At 41.3% G+C, this 9,670-nt stretch overlaps 1 pseudogene; it reads right to left on the bottom strand.

The window, feature by feature from the left end:
- Window positions 1-5,998: 5,998 nt before the first annotated feature.
- Window positions 5,999-7,320, bottom strand: LOC141374840 (tubulin alpha-1B chain pseudogene; annotated as a pseudogene).
- Between the last annotated feature and the right edge of the window lie 2,350 nt (window positions 7,321-9,670).

Here is a 9,670-nt window from a genome sequence, read left to right as displayed (position 1 = left end):
ATAGCTGAGAATTTCCCTAATCTGGGGAATGAAACAAATATTCATGTCCTAGAGGCAGAGAGGACCCCTCCCAAGATCAAAACAGGCCAACACCTCGGCATGTAGCAGTAAAACTCGCAAATCTTAGAACCAAAGACACCATCTTAAGGGCAGTTGGGGGAAGAGATTCCTTACGTACAGAGGGAGGAACATCAGAATAATGTCAGACCTATCCACAGAGACCTGGCAAGCCAGAAAAGGCTGGTAAGACATATTCAGCGTACTAAATGAGAATAACATGGAGCCAAGAATACTTTATCTGGCAAGGCTTGTCATTTAGAATGGATGGAGAGATGCAGAGCTTCCAAGACCAGCAGAAACTGAAAGAATATGTGACCATTAAGTCGGCCCTGCAAGCAATATTAAAGGGGGTTCTATAAAAGGAGAAAGACCCCAAGAGTGATATAGGACAAAAATTTACAGGACAATCTATAAAAACAAGGTCTTCACAGACAACATGATGACAATAAATTAATATCTTTCAATAATTACTCTCAATGTGAATGGCCTAAATGTTCCCATAAAACGGCACAGGGTTGCAGATTGGATAAAAAGACAGGACCCATCCATATGCTGTCTACAAGAGACTCATTTTGAACCTAAAGATACATCCAGACTGAAAGTGAAGGGATGGAGATCTGTCTTCCATGCCAGCGGACCTCAAAAGAAAGCTGGGGTAGCAATTCTTACATCAGACAAATTAGATTTTAAACTAAAGATTATAGTTAGACACACAGAAGAACACTATATCATTCTTAAAGGGTCTATCCAACAAGAAGATCTAACAATTGGAAATATCCACACCCCCAACATGGGAGCAGCTATCTACATAAGCCAACTGTTAACCAAAATAAAGAGTCATATTGATAACAATACGTTAATTGTAGGAGACCTCAATACTCCACTCTCAGCAATAGACAGGTCATCTAAGCCCAAAATCAACAAAGAAATAAGAGCTTTGAATGACGCACTGGACCAGATGGACCTCACAGATATATACAGAACATTCCACCCTAAAACAACAGAATACTCATTCTTCTCAAGCGCACGTGGAACTTGCTCCAGAATAGACCACATACGGGGTCACAAATCAGGTCTCAACTGATACCAAAAGATTGAGATTATTCCCTGCATATTCTCAGACCATAGTGTGTTAAAACTGGAACTCAATCACAAGAAAAAATTTGGCAGAAATTCAAACACTTGGAAGCTAAAGGCCACTCTGCTCAAGAATGTTTGGATCAACCAGGAAATCAAAGAAGAATTTAAACAATTCATGGAAACCAATGAGAATGAAAACACATTGGTCCAAAACCTACGGGATACTGCAAAGGCGGTCCTAAGGGGAAAATACATAGCCATCCAAGCCTCACCCAAAAAAATAGAAAAATCCCAAATTCACCAACTAATGCTACACCTTAAACAACTAGAGAAAAAGCAACAAACGATGCCTAACCCACGCATTAGAAGAGAAATAAAGATTAGAGCAGAGATCAATGAATTAGAAACCAGAAACACAGTAGATCAGATCAACGAAACTAGAAGCTGGGTCTTTGAAAGAATTAATAAGATCAATAAACCACTGACCAGACTTATCCAAAAGAAAAGAGAAAGGACCCAAATTAATAAAATTATGAATGAAAGGGGAGAGATCACCACTAACACCAAGGAAATAGAAACAATTATTAGAAATTATTATCAACAACTATATGCCAATAAACTGAGGAACCTGGATGAAATGGATGCCTTCCTAGAAACCTATAAACTGGCAAGACTGAAACAGGAAGAAATTGACAACCTGAATAGGGCAATAACCAGTTACGAGATTGAAGCAATGATCAAAAACCTCCCAAAAAACTAGTCCAGGGCCTGATGGATTCCCTGGGGAATTCTATCAAACATTCAAAGAAGAAATAATACCTATGCTCCTGAAGCTGTTTCAAAAAATAGAAACAGAAGGAAAGCTTCCAGACTCATTCTATGAGGCCAGCATTACCTTAATCCCCAAAACAGGCAAAGACCCCATCAAAAAGGAGAATTTCAGACTGATAGCCCTGATGAATATGGATTCCAAAATCCTCAACAAAAACCTAGCTAATAGGATCCAACAATACATTAAAAGGATCATCCACCATGACCAAGTGGGATTTATCCCCAGGATGCAAGGGTGGTTCAACATTCACAAATCAATCAGTGTGATAGAACACATTAGTAAGAGGAGAGAGAAGAACCATATGGTCCTCTCAATTGATGCAGAAAAAGCATTTGACAAAAATACAGCATCATTTCCAGATTAAAACTCTTCAGAGTATAGGGATAGAGGGAACGTTCCTCAAGTTCATGAAATCCATCTATGAAAAACCCACAGTGAATATCATCCTCAATGGGGAAAAGCTGAGAGCCTTTCCCTTAAGATCAGGAGCATGTCAAGGATGTCCACTCTCGCCACTATTGTTCAACATAGTACTAGAAGTCCTAGCAACAGCAATTAGACAGCAAAAAGAAATAAACGGTATTCAAATTGGCAAAGAAGAAGTCAAATTCTCTCTTTTCGCAGATGACATGATACTTTATGTGGAAAACCCAAAAGACTCCACCCCTAAATTACTACAACTCATACAGCAATTCAGCAATGTGGCAGGATACAAAATCAATGCACAGAAATCAGTTCCTTTCTTATACACTAACAATGCAACTGTAGAAAGAGAAATTAGAGAAACGATTCCATTTACAATAGCACCAAAAACCATAAGATACCTCGGAATAAACCTAACCAAAAGGTAAAGGATCTATACTCGAGGAACTACAGAACACTCATGAAAGAAATTGAAGAAGACACAAAAAGATGAAAAAACTTTCCATGCTCATGGATCGGAAGAATAAACGTTGTTAAAATGTCTATGCTACCCAGAGCAATCTATACCTTCAATGCCATCCCAATCAAAATTCCAATGACGTTTTTCAAAGTGCTGGAACAAACAAACCTAAAATTTATATGGAACCAGAAAAGACCCCGAATCGCCAAGGAAATGTTGAAAAAGAAAAACAAAGTTGGGGGCATCACGTTGCACGATTTCAAGCTATATTACAGAGTAGTGATCACCAAGACAGCATGGTACTGGCACAAAAACAGACATATAGGCCAATGGAACAGAAAAGAGAGCCCAGATATGGACCCTCAACTCTATGGTCAAATAATCTTTGACAAAGCTGGGAAAAATATGCAATGGAAAAAAGACAGTCTCTTCAATAAATGGTGTTGGGAAAATTGGACAGCTACATGCAGAAGAATGAAACTCGACCATTCTCTAACACCATACACAAAGATAAACTCAAAATGGATGAAAACCTCCGTGTGAGACAGGAATCCACCAAAATCCTAGAGGAGAACATATGCAGTAACCTCTTTGACAATAGCCACAGCAACTTCTTTCAAGATACATCTCCAAAGGCTAGTGAAACAAAAGCAAAAATGAACTTTTGGGACTTCATCAAGATAAAAAGCTTCTGCACAGCAAAGGAAACAGTCAACAAAACAAAGAGGCAACCCAAGAATGGGAGAAGGTATTTGCAAATGACAGTACAGATAACAGGCTGGTATCCAAGATCTATAAAGAACATCTCAAACTCAACACCCACAAAACAAATAATCAAGTCAAAAAATGGGCAGAAGACATGAACAGACACTACTCCAAAGAAGACATACAAATGGCTAACAGACACATGAAAAAATGTTCATCATCATTAGCCGTCAGGGAAATTCAAATCAAAACCACATTGAGCTACCACCTTACACCAGTTAGAATGGCAAAAATTGACAAGGCAACAAACAACAAATGTTGGAGAGTTTGTGGAGAAAGGGAACCCTTGGAAAACAGTGTGGAGGTGCATCAAAAAATTAAAAATAGAGCTACCCTATGACCCAGCAATTGCACTACTGGGTATTTACCCCAAAGACACAGAGGTAGAGAAAAGAAGGGCCATACGCACCCTAATGTTCATAGCATCAATGTCCACAATAACCAAACTGTGGAAAGAGCTGAGATGCCCTTCCACAGATGAATGGATAAAGAAGATGTGGTCCATATATACAATGGAATATTACTCAGCCACCAGAAAGGATGAATACCCGATTTTTACATCAACATGGTTGGGACTGGAGGAGATTATGCTAAGTGAAATAAGTCAAGCAGAGAAAGTCAATTATCATATGGTTTCACTTATTTGTGGAACATAAGGAATATCATGGAGGACATTAGGAGAAGGAAGGGAAAAATGAAGGGGGGGAAATCGGAGGGAGAGATGAACCATGAGAGACTATGGACGCTGAGAAACAAACTGAGGGTTTTAGGGGGAGGGGGAATGGGTTAGCCTGGTGATGGGTATTAAGGAGGGCACATATTGCATGGAGCACTGGGTGTTATATGAAAACAATGAATCGTGGATCACTACATCAAAAATTAATGATGTATTGTATGGTGACTAACATAACATAATAAAATAAAATTAAAAATAATAAACCAAGTATGGTATACATATACACAATGGAATACTATTCAGCCATAAAAAAGGAAAGAAATACTGCTGCCTGTGACAAGGATGGACCCTGAGTTTGTTATATTAAATGAGTTAAGTCAAACAGAGAAAGACAAAATGCAGTATAATCTCACTTATATGTGGAATGTTAAAACACACATACCCACAAACTCATAGATAGAGAACAGATTAGTGGTCACCAGAAGTAGGGGGTGAGGGGTGGGAGAAATGGGGTGAATAGGGTCAAAAGGTACAAACTTCCAGTTATAAAATAAGTAAGTCATGGGGATATAATGTAAAGCATGGTAACTGTTGATAATACTATATTGCATGTTTGAAAGTTGCTAAGAGAATAGACTTAAAGTTCTTATTATAAGAAAAAATCTTTTTGTAACTATGTATAGACAGATGTTAACTAGACTCATTATAGTAATCATTTTGCCATATATATATGAAATTATTATGTAGTACACATGAAACTAATATTACATGTCCATTATACCTCAATTAAAAAAAGGAAGAGCAATGTACTATAACACAAGGATAAAAAAGAACTGTTCCAACATGAATGAATTTCACAAATGTCATGCTGAGTAGAGAATCCAGATTTTAAAAAAAGAATATATACTGTATGATTCAATTTATAAGTTCAAGAACAGACAGCACTAAGCTACAATTATCCAACCCCACCAGTGGTTGCCTCTGGGTGGGAGTGAACTAGTACCAGCTGGAAAGAAATAAAAAAAACTTCTATAGTGCTAGACTCGCTGTACATCTTAATCTGGGTGATGATTCATGGTTATAAATATGTTTAAAAATGACTAAGTTGTACACTTAAGATGAGCTCACTTTCAACATTTTATGTACGTTATACCTCAAACAGAATAAAAATGGGTACAAATGATTTAGAAGGAACTTCTGAGCAAAAACTAGCATTTTTTTTTATACCTTTGAATCCGTTATGCTTTCCTGTACCCTCTTTTTTTTTCCCACTTAGGACAAGGAATAGCTCATTTAAACCCATCAGAGAAATGGACAGCTTGGGTCTCTAACAAACGTTGTGTTTTCAAGCACAGGTCAGTAGTCATATACGAGAGTATATGCTGCTACAGACAAATGAACCAGTCAGAGCACAACCTTTCAAGGCTTAAAATAGAACAAGCTTCCCGTAAAAGCAGCACCTCTGTGACTTTTTTTAAATTTTTAAATTTTTAATTTTTTTTTAAGACTGTAGTTATTTGTCAGAGAGAGAGCACACACAGAAGCAGGGGGAGCGGCAGGCAGAGGGAGAAGCAGGCTCCCCGCTGAGCAAGGACCCCGATGCAGGGCTCAATCCCAGGACCCTGGGATCATGACCTGAGCCAAAGGCAGACGCTTAACCTACTGAGCCACCCAGGCATCCCTTCCCTGTGACATTTTTAACTTATTTCTCTCCTTCTTTACCCTCTCCTTTGACAGAATCCGCACCAACCTCCTCATAATCCTCAAGGGCAGCCATATCCTCACAGGCCTCAGAAAAGTCTCCCTCCTCCATGTCCTCACCCACATGCCAGTGAACAAAGGCATACTTGGCCTACATCGGATCAAACTTGTGGTCCAGGGGAGCCCAGGCCTCAGCGATGGCTGTGGTGTTGCTCAGCGTGCACACAGCTCCCTGTACTTTGGCCAGGTCTCTAGGTACCACAGTGGCAGGCTGGTAATTAATGCCCACTTTGAAGCCAGCGGGGCACCAGTCCACAAACTGGATGCTGTGCTTGGTCTTGATGGTGGCAATGGCAGCGTTGACATCTTTGGGAACCACATCACCACGGTACAACAGGCAGCAAGCCATGGCGAGGGTCACATTTTCCCATCTGGTTGGCTGGCTCAAAGCTTGCGTTGGTGATCTCTACTACAGAAAGCTGTTCATGGTAAGCTTTCTCAGCAGACATGGCGGGGGCCTAGGTGGCCAGAGGGAAGTGGATGCGGGGCTAGGGCACCCAGTTGGTCTGGAATTCTGTGAGATCGACATTCAGGGCTCCATCACATCTGAGGGAGGCAGTGATGGAGGACACAATCTGATCTATCAACTTATTCAGGTTAGTGTAGGTTTGGCGTTCAATATCAAGGTTTCTACGACAGATGTCATAGATGGCCTCATTGTCTACCATGAAGGCACAATCTGAGGGTTCCAGGGTACTGTGGGTGGTGAGGATGGAGTTGTAGGGCTCAGCTACCTCTGTGGAAATCCAGGGGCTGGGTAAATGGAGAACTCCAGCTTGGACTTCTTGCCACCATCGGCAGACTTTCCATCAGCAGGGAGGTGAACCTGGAACCAGTTCCTCCTCCAAAGCTGTGGAAAACCAAGAAGCCCTGAAGACTGTGCAGCCATCAGCAAGTTTCTGAATTTGGTCCAAGTCAAGGTCAGTGATCTCCTTGCCAATGGTGCAGTGTGCCCTTGGGCATATTGGCAGCATCTTCCTGGCCTGTGATGAGTTGCTCAGAGTGGACAAGATGACGATAGGTGCCAGTGCGAACTTCATCAATGACCGTGGAGTCCAGGTCTACAAACATGGCCCTGGGCACACGTGTGCCAACACCCATCTCACTGAAGAAGGTGTTGAAGGAGTCATCTCCCCCAGTGGTCCTGTCACTTGGCATCTGACCATTGGGCTGGATGCTGTGTTCCAGGCAATAGAGCTCCCAGCAGGCATTGCCAATCTGGGCACCAGCCTGGCCAACACGGATGGAGATGCACTCACGCATGCTTGCTGCATTGCAGCTGCCAAGCAGATGGCGGGGAGGAAGAGGAGACTGTTGCTTCTTACAGCAGGACCCTGAGGCGGTCTGTGTAAGAGAATCTGCCTCATCATGCCCTCTTAATGGAAACTGTTTAAAAGCTAACACCTCAATCAAAAATATTATGTGCTGGGGCGCCTGGGTGGCTCAGTCGTTAAGCGTCTGCCTTCGGCTCAGGTCATGATCCCAGGGTCCTGGGATCGAGCCCTGCATCAGGCTCCCTGCTCAGCGGGAAGCCTGCTTCTCCCTCTCCCACTCCCCCTGCTTGTGTTCCTTCTCTCGTTGTGCCTCTCTCTGTCAAATAAATAAATAAAATCTTTAAAAAAAATATTATGTGCTGAAGTTCCTAGAAAAGTTGTCAGGCCTGGGTTAAGAGGGGATACAAGTACTTCTAGTATAAAGGAAGAGCATAGATTTGAGTTCAAATCCTCATATTTACACATATCAGCGAGGGGACTTTAGGCAGTGCATAACTTCTTTGTCTCTATTTCGTCTGTAAAAGACACATGAGAATACTTTGCAGAGTTGCTATGGGATGGAAATGAGATAATGCACATAAAGGCAAAGTACATCAACTGTACTGTGTTTTTACTCCCTACTCTTTAGCCCTAGAGAGTCAGAGGACACTGTTGTATTAAAGATGACACAACCTGCATCTCCCTGCTACGAACATATTTTCTTAATGGCCTTTGAAATAATCTACCTTGCCAAGAATGCAGTGGAGAAGTCAGCAGCAGAGAAAAAAAAATTGTATCCATAACTTAGGAACTTAAATTTCTGGGGGAAAATGAAACATGAGCATGTCCTCATATGTTTTTCTATCCTTAGTTATCCCCTTGCAAACACAGTCCTGGTGAGTTATCTAGAACATTATTTTTTCTCTTTCCAAAATAAAACCCTATGTCCTGAATTCCATTGGCTCTCTTGTAAAGCAGAGGAGCTTGGCATATTCAAGATTCTTGGTTGCAAGTGACAGAAAACCCTGCACCAACTGGCTTTAAATAAAAAGGAATTATACGGGTTTGCATCACCAGAGCATCCAAGAGGTGGCACTCGTTTCAAGCAGTTTTCTGGATGCTCAAATGCCTCCAGGTCCTGGTGTCTCCATCCCTGTTTGCTTCCCCTAATCCACAGCAGCTGCAGCAACTCCAGGCATACATCTCCTCGCTGGGAGATCCCGGTGGAAAAGAGCTCGTTAGCATAAGCCCATAGGAAAGTCTGGGTCTGTCTCTGATTTCACAAAGAATCATGATGTGCTGTAACAGTCAAGAGACTGGTTTCTAGTTCTGACGCTATTCCTAGAATTTGTACGATGATGTTGGGAAGTCATTTGCTCTCCCCACACCTCATTCGCCCAATAAAGGGATAAAATCTCAATGCTGTCTCGGGTCTGTTCCAGAGCAGAATACTTCTTCATTTTTTCATAGTAGAGGCTTTTTCCTCTGGAGTTAAAGAATAGTGCCCTCTGATGGTCTATTCTATAGTTGCCTTTTTATTTAGTTTCACGGGTTTACAAACATTTTCCAATTCACGAAGAGAAATAGTCTAAACAAAGTCACCGTGAAATGAAATTCCATATTGAAATCTATTTTATTTCTACTCTCATTTTAAAATGGAAAAAGACTTGGGGCGCCTGGGTGGCTCAGTCGTTAAGTGTCTGCCTTCGGCTCAGGTCATGATCCCAGGGTCCTGGGATCAAGCCCTGCATCGGGCTCCCTGCTCTGCGGGAGGCCTGCTTCTCCCTCTCCCACTTCCCCTGCTTGTGTTCCCTTTCTCGCTGCATCTCTCTCTGTCAAATAAATAAAATCTAAAAAAAAAAAAAATGGAAAAAGTCTTGTGTTCTAACACGGGCAGTTAAAGCCATGGATTTCATATTTATTACTGTTTTAGTTGTAGCCACATATTTTCTTAGGTGGTATTTTCATTGTTATTCATATTTTTAATCTCTTATGATTTCTTTTTTGACCCATGTGTTATTTAGTGGCATGTTACTTCATTTCAAAATTTTGGGGAATTTTCTAGATATCTTTTTTATTATTGATGTCTAACAATTTCTTTTTTTTTTTGTAAGATTTATTTATTTCAGAGACAGAGAGCAAGTGGTGGGGAGGGGCGGGGGGGAGAGAGAATCTCAAGCAGACTCCCCGCTGAGTGGGGGCTGACATGGGGCTCGATCTTAGGACCCTGAGATCATGACCTGAGCCAAAACCCAGTTGGATGCTTAACCGACTGAGTCACCCAGGTGCCCAATGTCTAACAATTTAATTGTGGTCATACAACAGTCTATGTGATTTAAAGCTTTAAATTTTAGACTTGT

The sequence above is a fragment of the Callorhinus ursinus genome, unplaced genomic scaffold (assembly GCF_003265705.2).
Source record: "Callorhinus ursinus isolate GAN/ISIS: 27379988/994484 unplaced genomic scaffold, GSC_fseal_2.0 scaffold22, whole genome shotgun sequence".
Lineage (NCBI taxonomy): Eukaryota > Metazoa > Chordata > Mammalia > Carnivora > Otariidae > Callorhinus > Callorhinus ursinus.
Note: the sequence above shows the minus strand (reverse complement) of the source record. Positions and strands in the feature narration are given on the sequence as shown.